At 35.7% G+C, this 19,680-nt stretch overlaps 1 protein-coding gene across 6 annotated transcripts in view; it reads right to left on the bottom strand.

Moving 5' to 3' along the window:
* Window positions 1-19,680, bottom strand: part of LOC150094561 (transmembrane protein 198-like) — a 261,654-nt gene that overhangs the window by 229,503 nt on the left and 12,471 nt on the right. For 5 of the 6 annotated variants that reach the window (XM_090411785.1, XM_090411783.1, XM_090411787.1 and 2 more), the window contains exon 2: window positions 2,683-2,906. The gene's annotated coding sequence lies outside the window, so the exon portion shown is untranslated. Of the gene's footprint in view, window positions 1-2,682; window positions 2,907-3,337; window positions 3,425-19,680 lie in introns of those variants that run through there. The other variant, XM_090411786.1, reaches the window with a different exon arrangement.

Raw genomic sequence — 19,680 nt, 5'->3', positions numbered from 1 at the left:
CCTGCACTATTGAAATGTTTGAATTTGGACTAATCCCATTTTTATTATTATTATTTTTTTTTTTTTGAATTATTTGATACTTTTTAAGATAAACCAACTACAGTTCTGAATTTCATAACTGGGAAAATTTCATTTCTAATTTTTCAATAATAATAATTATTATTATTCTTATTATTGAAAATTATTATTATTATGTGACACCTCTAGGGAGTCCAAAGACTCATCAAAGGAGGGCACCTACTCGAAACTCTGTCTCCACCACTCAATCCACCAACTATAACGAACTGCAACTACACGAATGCCATCTACCGCCCACACTAGTATTTTCACAGACAATAACAAACATCCATGCATGCTCACAGCAAGAATCGAACCTGCAGCCTTTTGGCTGGAGAGTGGATACTCTACCACTTGTTTCAAAGAACATTATACACAGGCACCAATCTGCTTTATTAGTAGCAGCAAGCTTGCCATCTCACAGATCAGTTTGCACTAAGTGAATTAAATTTAAATCTGATGCATGTTAGTATTTAATACATCAACCTCACATAAAATGTGCATATGCAGAATAGTATACTGGTGCTGTGTGTACGCAAGAGTAAACAGAGAATGGACCGATAGATACTGAGCTTGTAGTTGGAATATACTTCAAAAGGCAATGAATGAAAGAGGAAGAGCAGGCTTGTTGGGTTTTTGCAGAACAGCAACTGCTCATGTTTTAAAATGTTTTGTGCAAATTAGAGAAATGATGGATGCCAATTCAGGAAAAGAGACGTAAGACTGAAAATAACCATTTGTGAGAGAGTGGACGAAGTAAATAGCTTCAAGGCAATTGCTCCTAACTTTTACCATATTCAGCTATGAACCCACTCACACTGAATAAAAGGTTCCTCGATGGCTTCACAAACTGATTCCATGGAAGCCTGGACCTCTAACTTTGGATGCTTTCTGGCTGTAAAGCATAACTTGGAGACTGTCAACATCTTTGTTCTATATAGAAGGTGAGCCAAAAGTTACTTTACTGTAATATTGTTTTTTTTTTAATTTTATTTATAAATATTTAATTAATTATCTTTTTTGAATTTTTTTTTATTATTATTTTAGATGATAAGAAATATGGCAGCTGTTGCATGTCGATTAACTTTAGAAAAGAGTTATCAGTAAAGTAGCTTTTGGCCCACCCTGTGTGTGTGTGTATCTCTGAAATATGTTATTTGTCGTCATTCTCTTTCATGGGGGGGGGGGGGAGAAATAGTGCAGAGTAGCTTTCTTTGACTATTTCTGCCTGAATAGGTACACTCGGATTGATGCCAATTGTATAAAATATAAGAATATTATTTTGAAAATGTTATTTCACTTTATTTTTAACACTATTAAAATGTAATAATACTTTTCACTAGTGTTTGTTAAACTGATAGCCTTTGCTAAATTTTGTTTGTCAAGGACCAAAACTAAGTTCTAAATAGTTGTTGTCATATTTTTTTGTAGTTTTGTTGTGAGTTGTGAATTAAGATGCATAATTCTCAAACATATGTAAAATGTTTGAGAACAATGCTTTTTTTACTGTGATTTTTTTTGTTGTTAAAAAATAAAGGAAATCAAAATTTGAAATGAAAGGATCATCCTTGTATTGTGCAATGAATTTGTTAAGCTGATAGTGTCTTGTTGAATTTGAAGGTCAGCTTAATTCATCAAGGGGACACAAGCCCAAGTGAGATAATTATTATTATTATCAAAGTTATTTTACTTTAATTTTTTGTTGTTGTTGAAGAAGAAGACCATTATAAATTATGTGTGTACAGTAATATAGCAAGTGATGACTACAAAAAGCCATATATTTCACATTAGTACTTCACAGATAGAAAATGCAGCTGCACAGGAATAAACAACTCAAAGAAAATAGCCAATTTTATGACTGATTTTTAATCAATGACAAGATCCAAAAAATTAACTGTGAAATTTTAAAATCAGTAAAGAAAATAACAAAAAAGTTCTAGATCTCAGCAAAGACTAATCTAAGTTTTAATGTGTTAAGAAACAAAGCACACTAATATGGAACCAACAGTAAAGCAAGTGTTAGTGACCTACCAGGTATGTGGATGTTTATTTAATTAGCATATACGTCTATCAAACAGTCAATCCACCTCTATGCTGCTACTCCTGAGAAAACAATAAACAAAGTGGCACTTGCTGAAGAGAGCAACATAAATATGGAAATACAACAAGGTATTAAGTGGGAGAGAAGAGATATATCTGATAAGAAAATTTGCTGCCAGGTAGAGTGGAAACAGCTTATTTTCATGATTACATAAGTCCAAAGAGGTTATTTAGAGATAGAGTGGATTATAATAGTCTTAACGATGGATTCTTTAGAATTTTTATCATTTATTTAACTAAATAATACACCCAAAAGTATATTTGAATGCAATTTTCTCTTACTTTGACAACAATGGTAAGTAAATTTTCCTGTAACAATTCAGAATATAAATGTATAAATTTATAATCCAGTGTTATTAATGTTTATCAACTCCCATGATGATGACTTCAGGAAACATTTGTAATAAAAACAAATATTATTCCCAACTGTATACTATTACAAAACAGCCGCCATTGATGTACTGTAAACATTTACGCACTACTATTTGTATACAATATGGTACAATATGACAACTGGAAATTTACCTGGTATAATCTGAAAACATTATCACATTCGGAACAAAATTCATTCGTACTTTCAAGTCGACAACGGGAGCACTGATGAATAAACGAGTTCAACGTGGCATGGAATAAAAAGCCAGGTTTGCCCAAGGCAACCTACAAGGAGCCTTGCCACAGGGAAGATATCATCCATACTTCCGTAAGATTGCTCAGCAGACTGGAAAAGCAGTCATTCTTCAATCTTCTGACTATAAAATATACGTATCTACAATTAACTAAAAAAACAAAGCTTTGCGAATTGAATGCAATTGAAATACTTAAAAATCTATGTTTATGGGGTTAATATAGTTTTAATGTACAACGCAACTCTATTTATTATACATCAAAACATAAAGGAGTACAGCATCATCTGCTCAGAATCAACTTAAAAAATGACAGCAGCACTCCCGTGGTAAGGATGCTGCACTCTGAAAAAACACTTGTCTACTATTCGTTGGGAATAAAAAATTTAATCAATAAATAATAGTAAGAGTAATCCAAAAGTATTATATCTGCAAGTGGAACAGTTAGATAATTGACAAACTGTATGATGCTGATGTCAGCTTGAAAAATGATACTAAAAAACTGGCTTCCTACTTGTTTATTCATGAAAATATTTTTAACATTTTGTTAAACTTACTTCCCACCAGCAAAAAATAACAAAAAGGAGAAATGATTTATATACTAAATTCCCGTCATTTCTCACATTAAATAACACCAATAACGATCGCAACCCACGTTACTGTAGTGATTCAGCTCACGCAGTGCTCGAAATCTGTATTCATCCGCTTAGGTCGTAAGTTTTCTTTTGTTTGTCATGAAATAGTACTAAAAACTTGTTTTCCACGTTTATACATGTCTTATCTTACAGTGCTTTATTTATTATTATTTTGTTTTGGTTGCCGGAATCGCCGCTTGGTTCCATGTTTTTCAGACAGCTGGGCATAAGATGTCCATTAATAACTACCGGGAAGTCTTAACATGTTTCACAGTAATACAATCCAGTTTCCGCTAGGGAAAAAACTTCCGCTACCGTATGATATTATTATTATTATTATCTGAGACCTCCAGGGAGTCAAGGACTCATCGAGAGAGGCTATAAGTCACCCAAACCAACTGTTATACCTTCTCTTAAATTCATTCACAATATATATACTCACTACCCCTAAAGCCAAACTGTTCCACTCACTGCTCTGTGAGAGAACAACCCTAGCTCTTACTAGCCCTTTCTTAACTGGGAACAAACTTAACTTTCATGGATGCCACCGTGTTCTCTCCCCACCTTCCATATAACGAAAAATATCAGACGATATCCTATAATCCCATTCAAAAGTTATCATACCTCTATCATATTTATCTTTCTTTCTCCTGTTAACCAGTCTGTAATCCAGATACTCGCAATCTGTCCTCATAATCTAAATCCCATAATCCGGTTGCATGGTGATATAGACTGAAATCAAAATTTGGAAGCAAAGAAAATGAATTTCTGGAGTTTTTTAAGAAACAGTTACCTTAGGGTTTAAGGTAACTGTTTTACTGCCTAAGGCTTCGGCAGTACGTAACAAAGGGTACGAGGATCAAAGGCAGTGCCGTAACCAGACAGGTGCACAGGCACAGGACAAAGGGGGCCTGAAATGGTGTATCAAAAATTAATCAATATTATATTTTCATTTTCGAATTTTAAATATTGCCGCCATGGAGGCCGATTCCGTAACGTTCATGGTTAAAGTTAAAAAATAACAGATCTATTTCTATCGTATTTGTTTTTTTATTTTTTTCCAAAACAAAAAAAAAAGGGGGACAAAAATAAAATCTTACACAGGGCCCATAAAAAGCTAAGTACGGCACTGATCAATGGTATTGGTCAGTGATCAGTGATTGGTCAGATTTTATGATCTCAATAGATGATGTTATTATAAATGGGGTATCAAATCTTCCACCATTCGGTGAGAATGACCAGTCATTTGAGGACGTCTGTTAGAAAGGGATATATGTGGAATTATAAGGCTGATAATTATGAAAAGCTCAGGAAACAGCTTGCGGCAATAAATTGAAAAGAGGAGGATCTAGATGGAAAGGATATCAATGCCGCTTGGGTCCTACTGGTGGAGGCAATATTGGAATGTATTCCAAAGGTCAAGAGGGTTAAAAAAAATAGAGTAGGTGTGAAATGGATGAATCGAAAGGTGTGCAATTTGGAAGAAGGTATTATGGAAGCAGCACAAGATGAGTGATTATAACAACCAGTTGCATGAGAAGTACAAAGAGTAGGCAAGGAAGGTGACTCGCTTGATAAGGGTAGCAAAAGTGCAGTATGAGCAGCAGTAAGCAAATGCGGCTAAAAAAAATACTAGGGATTTTTTTCGATATATTGACAGTAGAAGAAAGAATGCTTATGGAAGGATGGCACTGATTGGTGAAAATTGAGGAATGATAACAGCTGCAGAGGATATAGTTCAGGTATTTAATGAGCGATTTATAAAGATATTTCATTCTTGTGAATGTGACATCATGCAGTGGGAAAGGAGTAGTAGGAGGAGGAGGAACTGTTAGTAAGCAATCAGGAGGTATGTGAGGAACTGAATAAACCTAATGTAAATAAGGCTGTAGGACTTGCTACTACATCACGACCTGTTTTGAGAGAATTGAGAGTTTCCAGGAGTTAACAACAGCTTTTACATATCTTTGTAATAAGTTGAGTCTTGCACTGGGCCAAGTTATAAAGGAATAGAAAGAGGGTAAAATTGTTCCATTCATAAGGGAGGCGATAAGACTAGGACTTTGAATTATAGGCTAGTCTATGTGTCTGGAGTTGTGGTAAGTTAGGATCAAGATTCAAAATTCGGTTGAGAAGTCAGAAAAATACTGTTTGGTGGCCAGCATGGAAATTGTTATAGGAAGATCGTGTTTTAGCAATCTGCTTACCTATAATAATAAAGTGACAAATGCATTGGACAAGGGTTGATGCATACACAGTGGTATGTTTATATTTTGCAAAGGCGTTTGATAAATTGCCACACGACAATCTCGTAATTAAATTGGAACGGATGGGGCTAAACAATAAATTAGTTCACTGGATTGGAAATTGGCTATCTGATAGATAGGTAGCAGCGAGTTGTCTATGGAGGAGCAATATCCCAGAAGAGGAAAATTAATAGTGTACCTCAAGTGGTGTATGTGAATGATATTGGGAGAGGTCTGAATGGTGATATGCAATTGTTTGCAGATGATGCAAAGTTGAAAAGAGCTATCAGGAGTAGAGTGGATAATGTAGCTTTGCAAGACGACTTGAATACACTGGCTGAATGGGTAAATGAGTGGAGATGTCAATTCAATATTACACAGTGTATTTAAAATTTGGGAAGCAGAGATGGGATGTAGAGTACACAATCAGTGGAAGTATCTTGGAAGTGGTAGAGGAGATGAAGCATCTGGGAGTGATTGTAGACAAGGACCTAAAATTTTGAGGACAACACAGCAGATAATGAGAATGATGCAGAGGGCACTGACGTGAAAAGGATGTTATGGTACCCTTGTATAAGGCTTTGATCAGAACATACATGTATATGGATTACTGTGCATAGATTTGGTCACCTGGGTTTCAAAAAGATGAAGATGTATTGGAAAGGGTCCAGAGATGATTGACTAAGATGGTTTCGGATCTCTGGAATGTTGAGTATGAAGACAGATTGAGAAAATGCAATTTGCAGAAATTGGTCGATAGGAGAAAGAGAGAGAGGATATAATCTGCACTCCTCTGATCATTGAGTCTCCATAATAATTTTCTCCTTAACTTGTTTTTCTTGTTGGTTCGGTCGGTCTTTATTATTACTTCGAATCACTTGTTTCTTTCTTTTTTCAGCCCTGCTTAACTATTGTTGCTTCTGCAATTTTTCAATTTCGCGCTTTGTCCTATGAAGGATAACATTTAAGTGCGCTATTTCTTTATTAAAATCCATTTTGTTCTCCTCTATTCCAAAGGCCGAACATTCGACATTAATAACATCATTTACCATCGGTGTTTGTTGAGTTCTCTTCACCTAACAGTCACTCACTTTTGAAACACTTAATATACTCTCTCTCTCTCTCTCTCTCTCTCTCTCTCTCTCTCTCTCTCTCTCTCTCTCTCTCTCTCTCACACACACACACACACACACACACACACACACACACACACACACACACACACACACACACACACACACACACACACACACACACACACACACACACACACACACACACACATACACACACATACATACATACATACATACATACATACATACATACATACATACATACATACATACATACATACATACACACACACACATACACACATACATACATACATACATATCGCCGGACAACGTAGTCTTTCCCGCAACTGTTCGTCGCGTGGGCGCTGCCGACAATATCAAAGTAAAAATGTTATAAACATACTAAATACTCTAAAAACACGAAAATGTACACTAATTTTCTAAGAAAAAAAAAACACAATAAAACAGATTAAAAAAATCACTAATTTTACACGAAGGCTACATTACAAGACCACTCACAATATAACCTCGAACCCTTATCAAAATAACACTAGAAAAGTAGGGGAGTTTGTTGTTGTTATTGATGCTGCAGAATCTACGACAGGATTGAACTTTGCTATTATTGAATTAACAAGATTGATCCCACTAAAGTTGGAGGTGGCGAGGCGTTTTCAACCCGTAAAATTGGGATTTTCATTCCGCAGAACAGGCAAACTGGTCAAAAGAGCACGCACAATTAACAGACATAGTACACTGGCCCCAAAGCCATAGTTGCTTTGTCCGTAAATTCAAAACAAACAAACTAACTAAAGGATAGCTTAGAGATAGAATTTAGGTTTCAAGAAGTTTATCTGGAAATTTTCTCGATCTGTTTAGTGAATGCTTTATCAAATGAAAAGTTCAGTGTACATAATCAGAAACACTGTAGCTTGAATTGGCAGTCAATTGGAGCAAATTAATGGAGATCTGCATATTCTGGAAACTTTCTTGATCTGTTTAGTGAATCCTTTGTCAAACGAAAAGTGCAGTACATTGTAAAGTATTTTGCCTAATAAGAAACACTGTAGCTTGAATTTGCAGTCAATTGGAGAAAATTGATGAAGATCTGCAGTACCCAGGCATTATTTTCAGTTTCGTGATCAAATACGACCATAACCTGGTTGCGTATCCGCTCCCCAGCCAAAAGGCTACGGGTTCGAATCCCGCCCTGGGCATGGATGTGTGATTGTCTGTGAGAATACTAGTGGTGGTGGAGGTGGTGGGCAGTAGATGGCGTTGGTGTAGTTGCGGTTCGTTGTAGTTGGTGAATTGAGTGGTGGAGACAGGGAGATGTAGAGTAGGTGTTCTCCCTCGATGAGTCTTTGGACTCCCTGGATGGATCACGTAATAATAATAATAATAACAGAAGTGGCTTATTAGGCTTTGTGCCCAACATAATCAAACGTCTCAAAGATAGCAAGAGTTGAGTTATTCGATTAAAGTGTTTAGAATTAAGGCCGACACGACTAAGGCTTAAGGCCAGTGTATAACGTCTGTTTTGCAAGGTTGAAAACCTGAATTTTTGGAAGAATTCATCCAAATCCGGATGAGCAGCTAACAAAGATAAAGCTATTATAAAGGTCCCCGCGTCGTAGACGAGATTCAAAGCACGAGATATCAAAAGCAACCATTTAAGTTAAGTTGCGTACACTAAGATATAAAATGCAAACAGATCTGGAAACACTTAGGAAGTTTGTCTTTTTCCACATATAACCTAGTTCCCTTTGCACTTTTCGTGGTTGTTATTTACGGAATTGGGAGGAACATGTAGAATTCTTTGGTAAAGCATATAAATTAATCACAATCCCAGCAGACTACCCCCCTTTTTAGGACTACTTCAATTGGATTAGTGGTGCAGTTGTTCAGATAATGCTAATGCATTATAGAATATACAAGAATACGGCTATGAAATATTAGTTACCTTTTTATGGTCTACAGTCATTTACTTCCCTTTTTTGTTTTACATTTAAATTTAAATTTTTAAAAAGCTCACGACCTGCATTTCACTGCTAACATAGAGAAATGCGCATTCATTGATCGGCTTAGTCATGCAAACTTGTTAAATGCGCTATATCAGAATTGAGGAAGAACAAAAATGCAAAATAAAAATAATTACTTCATTTAATGGTTAAACTAGTTAAGCAAGGCCATTAAATTATTAAAGTAAGCTCAAATCACCAGCGGTCCATGAAATTTTGCGCTCACAGATCGCAATCCGACATTTGGACAATTTTCTGCTATAAATAATAAATTCACATCGATACAAGAAATTTGTTATATCATCAATATAATGACCTCAATATATTCACACTTAGTAGTTTTATAGTTTAACTCCGTTAGCATCTTTGCGCTAACAGGAGTTGAATGCCATCATGACACCAGTATGGTAGCCGTCATCATGACACCAGTTTGGAATGACAACCGATTTTAATTTAGAGTCGTTAAAGTTAAGGAGAGGACGGCAAAATTATCCTGAACCAAAGCAGCAGTCATCTTTGAACGTCCTTAATTTATGGCTTTTACATTGGGGAAAAAGAGACACAAGTCAGCGACAGAATATGGACCTTTTGAGGGGCCCCTAGCGCTTACAATTCGATCTCTACAATCACCATCTTAACATATAAAGTATTATTGATTATGGGACTTCAACAACAAGTATAACGAATTAAACTACAACTGAAGCTTAATAAATTATTATTACAAACTAGAATGCCATGAAAAGTGTATTTTTCAATTACTGTAAATGGATTAAATGAATCTTTTCATTTTGAAGCAATTTTCGTTATTGAGCCTAATAATTTTTATGGTTTTTTTTTTTTAACTGTCTGATCCCATACCATCCATTACATGAAACTTTTGTGAAAAAAAAAATAAAATCAAATAAATTCGATACAAATGTCTTTCAGACGATTATTCCAGAGGTAAATAACGATAATTTTTTTTTTTTTTTTTTACTGTGTGTGTGGGTGGGCGGGTGGGTGTGTAAAAGTTACAGAGAGATAGATATTTTCATTATAAAAAATGAAAATTTTCCGATTAGAAAGGGTCGCGTAATCATTATCTAAAGAAGCAACCCACAGAAAGTCTATGTGAAAGAGAAGTAACTTTCTCTCAAATATTTGTTGATCCACGATTTCAATCAAAATATTAACTGAAACCAAAATGAAAAGATTCCGAAACAAAAGTAACACATACAGAAAACTATAAACATAATCCCAAATAGGTGTTACACAACTAAATCACTAACAATATTGAAAATAATATGATTAGCCTTAATGAGTTTCAATTCCCATATAATCGAACAATTTGACAATCTAATCTATTTTCGTGCAAATAACATGAACAAACAAATATCCTTGTTGGAAAGACCAGAATCCAAATCTGCTCTTCACGACGCGAGGAATTTTCGAATCAACAATTTTAGATCTTCAAAAAAAAAATGATAATAGATAATAATGGAATAAAAAAATAACCATGTCTTAGCTTCCTTCGTGTAGACTCTAGGTAAATGTCAGATCTCCGTATTCAAAAACTCAAGAATTTTCAATACTTGTCAGACTCAACTATAGAATGAAATATTGCATTAGACAAAAAATTTAATGAAACTTTTATCCATATGCATGTGAATGTTACAGTGTCAACAGTGGTAGACACTTGTTCAAAGAGAGAGAGAGGGGGGGGGGGGAATTCACGGTGCACACAAACAGCTTTTAGTGAACAAAAAAATCTTACCTCTCCCAAAACTGTAGACAGGTGTTATCGATACCTAAAATAATATCCTTCTCTGATGTGAACTGCATTTATTTTAGAGACATTTTAATCTTTACTGCAAGATTTTATTTATTATATTTATTAATATATTTATTAATAATTAAAATCATATAAGCCAAAAAAAAAATGCAGGGACTATGTACAGGGGCATTTCTTGAAGATATCACTACCTAATTCACAAAGCCACTGGCCATGACGTTTCCCAGCTACACCGCAAAATTCTACCACCATACAATAGATGAGAGTCTCCTAACAAGCCTAGTGTTAGGAGACGTTTCCGTTGACTTGTATCATAGGTAATGCTTAGGTAAGGTGAAAGTAATAAAAAAACATATATAAAATGAACAGAGTCGGATACGCTTGACAAACTCTGTCAACCCCCGACTCTTGCGTTTCTTCTTGGCTGCTTCACAGCAAACCGTGAGAAAGTTCACATGAAACCTTTCTTGATATCAGTTCGTGTCCAGGAGAGCTTCCGATTACTGATAGCAAGCGTGAGCACCTATGGTCTGATGGCAGAGGCTAGTTTATCAAGATATTCCTGACGCAATGACATCTAATTATGAAGCCGAATAAATTGCAACTGCCTACATCAGATAAGATGGGAAATTTTAAGATAAGAATGAGGGGGAGGTGAAGGATAAGAGCTAAGCGAAATACCTTTCCGCAGCTTCACCGCCTTTACACAATTAAAGGAGAGTTAGGAATGTGTTTTCTGCTAAATTTAAGTGGAATGGTGGTTTTCCCACTGTACTAATTGATGATAAATTTAAACGAAATATAAACTACAACAGGAAGTAAATGATTAAAAAAGTTTGAATTTAATAATAATTAAATGCGGAAACAGTTTATTTTAATCCTGAGTTTGCACGTTAAAAATAATCTACATCTGCAAGTATTAAGTTAATAAATTAAATTTTAAGAAGTATGGTTTATTTCAAGGTTGAATTAGTGTTAAATTAACACAGTGAGCACAGCTCCAGGACGTGCCTTACTGTGCGCATCCATCTTAAAGGCAAGCGTTCGTGAACATGATAACCGAATCTTTATTGAGCTGTTATTTATGAAGTACCAATGTTCTAGTTTAGACCAGCGTTCTTCAACCTTTTTACACCTGCGGACAGGGGAAAATAGGAGAAATATTTCGCGGACCGGCTGACGGCTAAGACAGAAACATAAACCAATGTAGATAGTATTTTATTTATTAAAACCAATGTTATAAAATTACAATTTTTAGCTAGTGCGACATCTGCTGCTGCTTTGAGGTTAGAAAATTTGATATACGTTGCTGGAGCGTTGTTTCTGAGAGACGAAGAAATTTTTGGCGGACCACCAGGAAATTTTTGCGGATCGGCACCAGTAGGCGGACCACAGGTTGAAAAAAAAGGGTTTAGACTACTATTCTGACACGAATATTTCTAAAATACAAAAGCGACCGAAGGAAAACAAGTAACGTCGTTGAACTTTATATATATATATATATATATAATAAAAAAAAAGAAACGTTAATGACTATAAGAAAGAGTTTATTTCATGTGTTGTTAGAATGATTTTTCCAGAGGGGTCGTAAGCAACTCAAGATAATGCCTAGAAGCGGCACGTTTGGAGGACAGCAGAAACTGTCATACAATATATGTAAAATTATATCTCAGTCATAAAATCACTGGAGGGTTTATTATTATTATTATTTAAAATTTTATATCATTTCTTGAATTTAGGGGCAGAATAATAGTTTGCTTAGGGGCGACATATACCCTAACAACGGTCATGAGATTCACGCATATTAACTAATTTTTAAATGTGATCCTGAAAAGTTCTTAGCCTAACAATGAAAAACGAATTTATAATTTCAAACTTATTTTTATTTTTCAACATAATCTCCCTTAAGACTAATGCATTTATTCTAGAGATGCTCCAGCGCCAATATCCCGTATCTGTAGTGGTTCTCAGTAAGATCTGCAAAATACCCCTTTACTGCTGAGATTACCTCTTGATTCGAAGAAAAACGCTGACCAGCAAGGAAGAGTTTTTGTTTTGGGAAAAGACAGAAGTCAGAGGGAGTCAAATCTGAGGAATAGGGTGAATGTTCCAACAATTCATACTGCAGATCCCTTAATTTTTCCCATTGCCAAAACACTTTTGTGGGCAGGTGCATTGTCCTGATGAAAGATGATTTTTTTCCTTCTGCAAACCAAGTCTTTTCTCCTGAATTTTGCGTCTAGTCTGGTTAAAAGATCGGAATAATATTCCCCGGTTATTATTTTACCCTTTTCAAGATAATTAATAAACTAAATGCCTTTAGCATTCCAAAACCCGATGCCATAACCTTTCCTGCTGATGGAACCGACTTTGTCTTCTTTGGCGTTGAACAACCGACTTCTGTCCTCTGTTTTCACTGCTGTTTGGATTCTGGTGTGTAATGGTGAATCCAATTCTCATCCATAGTAAAACATCGACGCACAAAATCAGTTTTATTCTTATTAAAATGCTCCAAGCACTATTCAGAGATTTTCATGCGGGTGCGTTTTTGATCTGCTGTGAGCAAGCGCAGCACCCATCTTATACAAAGCTTTTTCATATGCAATTCTTCGTGCAAAATATATCCTACACGTTCTTTTGAAATGCCTATAGTCTCAGCAATTTCACACACTTTGACTCGCCGGTCATCCAATGCCACATCGTGCATTTGATCAATGATTTCTGGTGTTGTTACACTTTTTGGACGTACTTCAGACAGCTGTATAAAACAAACTACTTGATAGAATGACTTCCAATCATCTTCAAGGCTAGTACGGCCACGTTTAAACTCGGTAGCCCATTTCTTAATTGTCGAAAACGAAGGTCGATAAACTTTTATGAACTTCGAATGAATTTCTTTTAGGTTTAAACCTTCTTTTACTGCGCGATACTCAATTTTATCCATTTCAAGGGTACAGACAACATTTTTGCTCCAGACAGTTGTATAAAACAAACTACTTGATAGAATGACTTGCAATTTCACATAGATGCTTATGACAAATGTACCAACTTAGAAAAAAAAATTCCTCGATAGTGTTGCCATGTATGGTTGAAGCCGAGAGCATTTCAGACCACCCTCGTACGTGTGTTCTACTGGCTAGTTTTCGTGGTTGCGAGACGGGGGGAAAAAAAAGTTTCGTGGAGGAAAAACACTTCACCTCGACATGAGATCGGCTAATTCACCTACAATTGAGAACCCTGATAAACGTTCTAGGCGTCTTGGATTCGAACGCAAATCTTTCGAACCTGGTCTTTCAAAGGAGTTCGTCTATACCAAGTAGCTACGGAGGTTCTGGAAGACACACGACAAGATGATAATTTGGTAAGTAGACCTCGTTCATATGATCTGGAAATATTAAGGGTTACTCGAGTTTATCCAACCTAAGACTCGTATCTAAAAGTGGATATTCTGGCTAAGAAATCTGTGGTGAAGCGAGGGACATGGAACATATTGGTGATTACCAGCTGATCTCCAAGGGATCGAGAAGTTGATCAATAATGACCTTTTTCAGTATTTTCAAAAGCATTGGAGAAAGCGCTATGGAACAATAGTTTGATGACTGACTTTTCTTTGCATTCATTGGGATGAATATAGAGGAGTATGAAATATTGTACAAACCATGTAGGAGAGGTCTAAAGTACAAATCATAAGCATAATTGGAGAGGAGCGATATGATTAACATTTTTTCTGATGTATTTCTGGGGAAAAAAAAAACGGGTGAATGTAGTGAGATACTCTTGGTATAATGGGAAGCGATTTACTTAAGTTTTAGCTAGAGGAGAAGACCAATGACAGTTGTCAGCCTTAACTTTGGTTGATGATATGACAGTATCATTGGGATTTAAGAGTAGTAGAATGGTGGAAGGGCAGGAAAAGACACAGCCGTAAGCAGCAGGCAAATTTTCAGTGTTTGGTTCTTATACGGGCTACAATGAGGATTTGTTGATTTTTATTTTTTAACAGATGTATAATCTTAAGTAGTCTGCGCGAAGCTGAAGTTTCTTTCTTAATTCACTTGAGAGCTATGTCAATTTTTTTTTTCTTGGACTGTTTGGATAAATAGTTGTAGACAAATTATCCAAGGCTTGAATAATTGTCAGTCAGAAGTTTCCGATCAGAAAAACAGAATCAATAATCAGACCAAGGAAGAGTAGAAATTAGAGGTTATCCTGCCTCCTCCATAGAACAGGACACGTAGATGAAGTTATGGTCTGAATTAACAAGAAATATATTTATCAGGTGAACTAGTTAAGAAAAAGTCCCGAGTGAATGGGATAATTTGTGTTAGAGTTAACAACCAATATCAGTATTTTTTTCATATTGATCAGTGGAAATAAAGAAGGGAAACCAGTTTTTGTCGTGCACACTAATGATACCCAAGGAAGCCTTTCGTTGCATAGTAACTCAAATCGCCTAGTCGGGAAACCAAATAATAATCAAAGAAAAACACATCACAATAACCTCTGAGTCGTACATCAGCAGCTTCGCTGCTAACATACATTGGTCAGGAGTGCTAAACTCGAAATACAGTAAGTTCAAGTTGATACAAAAGCTACTTAGACAATAACAATGTGTTTTTCGTATCGTTTGCAAAAGCACGCCAATATTTGTGCCAGTTTTGCAGGCAATGTACATTTTCTGTGGTAGTCAATTTCCAGTCATCTATGTACTCTAAGAACACATCCATCAGAAAGCCTCAAAATTAAAGTTTTACTAAAACTTCTAATTATTTAACAAGGCTTGTGCAGCACTCTGAAGAATTTATAACCGATTTTATTAAAAACTTTTCAAATAGATATGTACGAGTAACTTCTCTTAATGAAAATAAACTGCCAAATATTTAAAAAAAAAAAAAAATTGGAAGCAAAAGACATCGCGAAAGGCGCAACAATTTAGAATATCTATCATATCGCATCTTAAACTCATTCGGTGTTTGTATATCCATCCGCCCCTTCCAAACCCAACATATTGGCCCCGCTCCCATCATATCCTCATAAAATTGTCTGAAAAACTTCTTTTCTGAACAACTTATTGCTCAACTATATATCATCTTTGTAGAAAGTTGTAGTAATTTAATATAGTAGAATTTAGTAGTAGTATTAGTAGTACTAGTAGAATTATAGTAGTAATTTAATATAGTAATATAGTAATAAAGTTGTAGTAATTTAATAAATATCACCTTTTCCAAAGTTGACCCTATGTATGTGTTTGGCTGGGGGGGGGGTATCCGTGGTGCTCCAGAATTATCTAAATCTATCATTATGGCTAATATTGCAAATGTTTATGTTACTTTCTTCCTCTGACCTCTTTCCAGAACTTTCTCCTGTGTTTGATCCCATGGCAAACACATGCGAAATAGTTCGTGTGCATTTCGATTAAAGTTCTGTATTGTCTCTAACTGTCCACACTATTTCAAGGGGCTTCCGAGTCCTCTTCAACAGTTTTGAAATGTATACCCTAAACTTCAATTCTCATGAAATCCTCACACAATCCTGCTCACATAGCCAGTCTATTGAAATCGTTCTGCTCTCAGTTTAATTACTTTTCACATAAAATGCAAGTTAGATTCATGGAAACTGGAAGCGAATTTTAAAATTTTTACTGCTTCATTATGAGTTTAATCCATGTTAGGAATGCGTATATTTAACAGCATTATAAAAAATTGATGCTATATAAACAGCATGAAGACACCTTCATAAAACATAAATCATATTTAAATAAGTGAAGTAGTTTCTCTATAACAGAAACTGTATTCAGCAAAATTCGAATACTCTAGTCGTTAAATAAGGAGAAAATTCACGAGGATGAAGCAACGCATCCTTTCAGAGTATATTTTATTCGTAATTTCTAGGTCATCTGAAAATATATTTCATGCTTTTTTTTTAATGATTTTATTTACAAGGAATAAAAAACAAAAACAAAAACACTGTTAGCGTTATAATAGGTTTAACAACACATCTAAGTACCGCTTATTCTTCCACTGCTGGTTTTCCAATTAAGCAAGCTAAACTAAATCTATTATTTATATTATTTGCATTTATTTAAAGAGTAATAAAGCTGTTATTTTTTAGACTTCAATGTGTTTAAAACACGTGTTCTGTAGGCATTTAGCACTTACATTAGCAGTTCTTCCTGCATACATACATACTCAAGCAATGTACATTGAAGCAAAGGAATACTTCAATTAGCTGAAATTGTCGTTTTGAATGATGGTAGAAAAATGATATTACTATAAAATACTTGGAAAGACAACAATAACAACATAAATAAACGCCTATTCGTTAGGAAAGTAAACAGTACCTGTTAATGAATGTGATTTACGAGTAACAGCAACCTCGATCCTACAGAAGATAAACTCACAAAGACAACGGCAAGAGTTTCTTTGACACTCCCTTCCAAACACATATTCTGGCGTCGAGAATTCTCTGATTTCTCACACAAACTACACTAACGTCGCCGAACGGTCGATGACTAACAGATAAAACCCACCTTCCTACCAGCTGATACACTAACAGTGCCCTTAGGAGACATGGCTCAGACTGCCTGGTGTACCTGCCCTCTTGCGGTAGCCATTTTGGAGGTCATTTAAGCGCAGACTACAAATTGAGAGCATTAATTGATCAGCGTGATCGTTTTGAACTGCGTATATTTATATTTACTCATCTATTCAACAAGGGGTCTTTAATGAAACTAGTTGGTTTCATTAAAGGTTTCATCCTTCCTACCAGCTGATACACTAACAGTGCCCTTAGGAGACATGGCTCAGACTGCCTGGTGTACCTGCCCTCTTGCGGTAGCCATTTTGGAGGTCATTTAAGCGCAGACTACAAATTGAGAGCATTAATTGATCAGCGTGATCGTTTTGAACTGCGTATATTTATATTTACTCATCTATTCAACAAGGGGTCTTTAATGAAACTAGTTGGAAAATACTGTAAAATGTAAGTTCAATTATCTTAAATTAATTGATAGTAAAATAATTGTTAACCACGACATTGTTATTTAAATACTCCCTTCAACGCATGAAAACATGCTATATAGTACGCTTACGTATTCTCTCTCTTTCTTTCTCTCTGTCGAAGTACAATGCGTAACGTTACTATCTACAGCACTGTTTCCCAACCATTCATCTTGCATACAGACAAATCGGCCCTTCAGAACACACGCAATTTACAGACAAAAAATACTAGTTGTGGTGGTGGAGGTGTCCTCCCGTAAGTGTCCTTCCGCGATGAGTCTTCGGACTCCTTGGAGGTATCAGGAATAATAATAATAATAATAATAATAATAATAATAATAATAATAATAATAATAATAATAATAATAATTATTATTATTATTATTATTATTATTATTATTATTATTATTATTATTATTATTATTATTATTATTATTATTATTATTATAGTTGTGGGAGGTTTTTCTTAGTATAATTTTTTACGGCACATCATACATGTTATACGGAGAGGGGAGACGTCTGGAAAGTTCTGATAAACACCTAGAACAAGAATGATATTAAAGCAACTGATATAACCACAACAAAGAACATACGAGGATATAAGAATATAAGAACATAAGTTACCTTCTCTGCTGCTAGTATGTTCTTCTTGTGATTATATCAGTTGCTTTAATATCATTTGGTTCTAGATGTTTATCAGTACTTTCCAGACCCCCCCCCTCGTATATTACTACCAAACACAAGCAGCAAAGCCCAGTACAGCAAATCACGAGTTCTGTATATATATATATATATATATATATATATATATATATACACACACACACACGTATGTAGCCCACCTCAAGTTCATCCCAGTCAAGTGTGGTAAATTTCATGTCCACAAACCACGCAGTTACAACAGCAGCCTTATGACACTGTGCACCGTTTTGCTGAAACAGACAATGGTCAGTTTTCCGTAGAAACGCCACAAAGTAGGAAGCAATGCATTGTCCAGAATATTCAGATACCTCTCGGAGTTCAATATTCGTGTCACCATAAAATGAGGTCCGAAGTCAAATCAGGACCATACCATCACACCGCCACCTTCGAATTTCATAGTTAGGGTTACACACTCTGGTAAGAGACGTTCACCGGGCATCTGTCACACCCACACACGTCTATCTGCTCAGTAGTGTGTAGCGTGATTCGTCGCTCCATAACACTCTACACGTTCTTTGCACCACTGAAGACGACACTGCATATTGGTTCGGATAATGTGGGACTTGCGTATTGCAGTCCTACCATGGAAACTTATGTTGTGAGACTCGGTTCTGGATGTTTTTGTGCTGATTCATGTTCCAATCGATGCCCGGAACTCAGCAGCTAAGCCAACCATCAACCATCCATTCTCAATTCCAATTTGTTATGGCATTCTCTCAAACGCCTTCGCAAATTCCACATATTTTACCGTGTATACATCTCTGTCTTGCAGGGCTGTTATTATGGTATATGCGCTTCTAAATTCAAGAAAATGTGCAAAATCAAAAACAAAAATGCTATGTTTTTTATGGTTGAGATTCAATTTTTCTGATTTTTGCCGCTCCTAGGCCTTAATTGCTTAGTGGGTTACGATCCTGCTGTCCAATGCTGTCTTCCTATTATAAAATGTAGCCCAATTACATTTACAGATTTCCTTTGTGTGTGTGTTTCTTTTTAATTTTCATTAACTCAGTATCTTATTCTCACTCTGATTAACCTCTCCAATATGTTCACTCTCACCAATGCAACAAAAACTGATCGACAGTTCCGCATGAACTGGGTTTCCATTTCATGCAATGACACTGTTTTTCCACTGCTGAGTTATTTTCTCTCTCTCCCTCTCTTTCTCTGTTGAAGATTCTCAACGAACAACCAGGTTAAGGACACTGTCTGGTATTAACATTACTGCGTAGTAGAAACGATGTGACATTTGTCCTTCAATTGGGAACATTTGAATTCGATTTCCACAAAAGGTGAGGAACATTTGTAATGGTCAGCCAGTCACATACTGGGGGTGGCAAGATTTTTCTTCTTGGAAAGTAACGTTTTTCGTTCCCAGACCGGTTTCAACCTTTATTGAGGTCTCATCAGTGAGTAGGCAGACCTAGTTAATATCAAGTTTGTAGCTAACA

This window comes from Typopeltis vanoorti, chromosome 22, assembly GCF_054136105.1.
Source record: "Typopeltis vanoorti isolate ZY-2024b chromosome 22, IOZ_Tvanoo_1.0, whole genome shotgun sequence".
Taxonomy (NCBI): domain Eukaryota; kingdom Metazoa; phylum Arthropoda; class Arachnida; order Uropygi; family Thelyphonidae; genus Typopeltis; species Typopeltis vanoorti.
The sequence above is the reverse complement of the archived record's forward strand: the minus strand, read 5'-3'. Positions and strand labels throughout refer to the sequence as shown.